The sequence below is a fragment of the Herpailurus yagouaroundi genome, unplaced genomic scaffold, assembly GCF_014898765.1.
Source record: "Herpailurus yagouaroundi ecotype Mexico unplaced genomic scaffold, PumYag 343, whole genome shotgun sequence".
NCBI lineage: Eukaryota > Metazoa > Chordata > Mammalia > Carnivora > Felidae > Herpailurus > Herpailurus yagouaroundi.
The window spans coordinates 1509-4648 of NW_024412560.1; the positions used below are offsets into that span (position 1 = coordinate 1509).

The following is a 3140-nucleotide window of genomic DNA, read 5'->3' on the forward strand; positions in this document are numbered from 1 at the left end:
CCTGAAGTCAGGTCCCCTGGCGGCCTGGCTCCCGTGTTTTCACGCGGCGCTCACCGCACAGCACCCCCTCGGCCCTGCTTTCCCTGCACCCCTCACACCCCACTCTGCTGCGTTGTCCTTTTTGCTGGACTTGAGCTGGTCTCTGACTTCCCTGTGAGCAGCCGTGGGGAGGGGCTCAGGCGCAGGGGAGGGTAGAGGCTTCCGTGAGGCTTGAACCGAGTCTGGGAGACCGAGGAGCCAAGGGCCTGAAGACCACGGAGTGGGCCCCTCCCAGGCCTGTGGGAGGCTGGGGCCAGGGCCCCAGGGGGTGTGTCAGGGGCTGGGTTCCTGGGACAGATGCTGGGCCAAGTGGGGCGGCTGAGGGTGGTGCCTGGCAGGGGCCGGGGGCAGAAAGGGGAAGGGGCGTTGGACACAGAAGGGCCTTCCCTCAGGTCCCGGTGACAAAAGTTTATCAAAGGACAAAGGGAGTGATATGTCGTGATTCCCAGGTGGAAACCTCCCAAGAGGAAAGGGGTCTGGAGGGGCTCGGAGCAGAGGCAGGGGTGCAGGGGTCCCAGGTACAGGAAGGGGCACGAGAGACATGGGACGCAGTCTGAGGCTCCCTGGCAGGCTCCCCGCTTCATCTGCCCTTGAATTTGGGGTCTCCACCCCCCCCCCGGCCCCAGGAGGCTGGTGGGGGCAGGCTCCACGTGCACTGCCCAGGCAGCCCTGAGCCTGAGCAAGGCCGGCCCGGTTCCAGCACCAGAGTGGATCGGGAATGGCCCAGGAATCCCTGCATTTCCTGGGACATTTCTTGAAGACACCCCCTCACTTGTGGGCCACAGACAGAAGGGCCTCCCTTGGAAGGTGGGGGAAGCCAGGGACTGCCTGAGGGGCCCTGGGTGGGGGTGGGGTGGGGTTTGGGCAGAGGCCAGGGAGGGAGGCTCTCCCCAGCACCAGCCAGCTCTGCCTGGGCTGTGCTCACCTGGGGACAAAGAGCTGGCTCACAGGACACTTGCCCCAAGATCTCCAGGCTGACGGGGAGGCAAGGCGGAGGCAGTATCAGCCCAGCAGGTGGAGACAGAGAGACCTGGTCCTGTGTCCAGGGCCCCAGCCCCATGGCTGCAGAGAAGGGCAGAGGACCCTGCAGGGCCTGTGTCCCTAGGCCTGAGCCATTCTGGACCGGGACCTGGTGGTCAAGGCTGGAGGGGGTGCCTGGGCAGGGACCCTTTCTGACCGTGGCCCCAGGACCGCAGACTCCCCAGTACCCGTGCTCTGGCCCCACATCCTGCAGGCAGGGAGGGACCCATGTTTTACCTGCCCCATGGCACACTGGGGCATGGAGGGGTGCTGCCTGAGGCCCCCCATGCGGCTCAGAGTCCAGCTGTGTCCTCGGCCGAGGCCCGGGCCTGGGTGGGGCCAGGACTGTTTGTCGTCTGTGCCTGGGGACCTAGCCCTGTGCTGTGCCCTGCCCACCGCAGACACAGGCTGGGCTCTGCTGTCGGGGCGGACCGAGGCTTCCAGAAGGAGATTCCCCACCGAGGCCCCACTGCCCACCAGGAGAACTATGGTCAGCTCAGCCTGTGCCCCTGCAGGTGATTAAGACTTTCTCTCCAGTAAGGGGGATGGGATCTGCCTCAGGGTGGGGGTGACACTGTCCAGGGAGGTCCCTGAAGATGGGAGGTTCGGGGCTCATCGGGGGGGTGGGGAGGGACTCTGGGTCCCCTGTCCTGTGAAGAGAGAGGGAAGGGCCTGAAGGCCAAGGCCAGCCCCTGCCTGTGCTGGGAACTGAGGTCTCCTAGGGCGTCAGTAGCAAGGTTCCTGATGTGCTTACCTGTGGGGACTGAGTTTGTTTCCACGTTAGGAGGGAGGCGACCGTCCTGTGAGGACAGAACCGGCCACACGTGAATAACCGTTACTCGCATGTGCCTTTAACAAAGTGACGTAGCGATGAACGTTCAACTCTCCCCTGTTGAGTTGTTTCGGTTATGCACCGGAAGCGTCTTCCAACGACCGCCCTTGAGCGACAGCCACCCGAGTCGCTGTAAGTAGTGACCTGTGGGAAAGGCTTTCCGCGGGTAAAACAGGCCCAAGAAAACCCCAACCCAAAGTCAGCAAGACTTCCAGTGCATTAGAAGTTTTTCCCAGAAATTCTCTCCCGCCACCAGACAGTAGGCCGATCCGCTCTTTATATGGTTTCATTCGGTTTCCACGCCTGGGCGGCATCACAGCGGCGAAGGGTTTCCTTCCAGAGACATGCTCCCCCGGAGAAGACAAAGCCAACCCTCGTCAAAGGGCGTGTTGCAGAAACTGCCCCCACCTGACTCTGTGTCCCCTGGGAATGTGCTTCCCCGGAAAGAGCCAGGAGGCAAGGGCAGCGTCGCGAGGAAACGGGGAGACGCGCTGGAATAATTCCCACAAGGACAAATATTCGGAACAGAAGATGAAAACCATTTGCCCTCCATTTTCCTGTGCGGAAATACCATGCAACCCCCTCGCCCGGGCTGGGCTCAGGTCAAACGTCTGGGTACAAACGCAGAAAGTCAAGTCTCCGGGTCGGAATTTACGCTGTAAAGGAGGTTGAGCTCCAGGCACAACTCAAGGGGTTGGCGGCCCAACTATTGGGTCCAAGTGCCTACAGTCTGAGATTCCCAAACCTCCAGACAGAGCCCATGGCAGCGCGCATGTGAGGGAACAGTGGTGTCCCCTCCTGGGGGAACGTGGGGACACGTGATCGTGGTCCTTCAGCCCCGCCCTCCCGTAACAAGTCAGGTCGGGGGCCCCAGGGACCCCCTCCATAGGCTTCACAGGCACCGTCCTTTCAGGTCCCCACGTGTTCTGCGTGAAATCTTTCCGTGAAGGCCTTGGGCGCAGTGGGGACGCTGAGCGTGCGTGACCGACACAAGCCAGGACACAGGTAAGGACCCGGTTCTGGAGAAGGTCCTGCGCGCAGCCGTCCTGGCGAGCTTGGGTAGCTGCGACAGCGCAGGGGGGACCTGGGCCGGCGCCCTGCTCTCGGTTCCGGATCAGGAAGCCTCTGGGCTGGCGGTGCTCTGCCCCGAGGCCATCGAGGCCGGTCCCGAGACGCCCCAGCGGGGATGCGGGAACACGGGGGACCCGGGACATGGGGACCTCGGGCCTCAGGGGCTCAGGGGCACGCT

General features: G+C 63.2%; 1 long non-coding RNA gene across 1 annotated transcript; it reads left to right on the forward strand.

Annotated features, from left to right (window-relative positions):
* Positions 1–248: 248 nt before the first annotated feature.
* Positions 249–2898, forward strand: LOC121021875 (uncharacterized). Its single transcript, XR_005786728.1, has 4 exons — positions 249–846; positions 1461–1574; positions 1844–2023; positions 2805–2898. It is a non-coding gene; the product is annotated as an uncharacterized LOC121021875 (long non-coding RNA).
* The last annotated feature ends 242 nt before the right edge of the window (positions 2899–3140 follow it).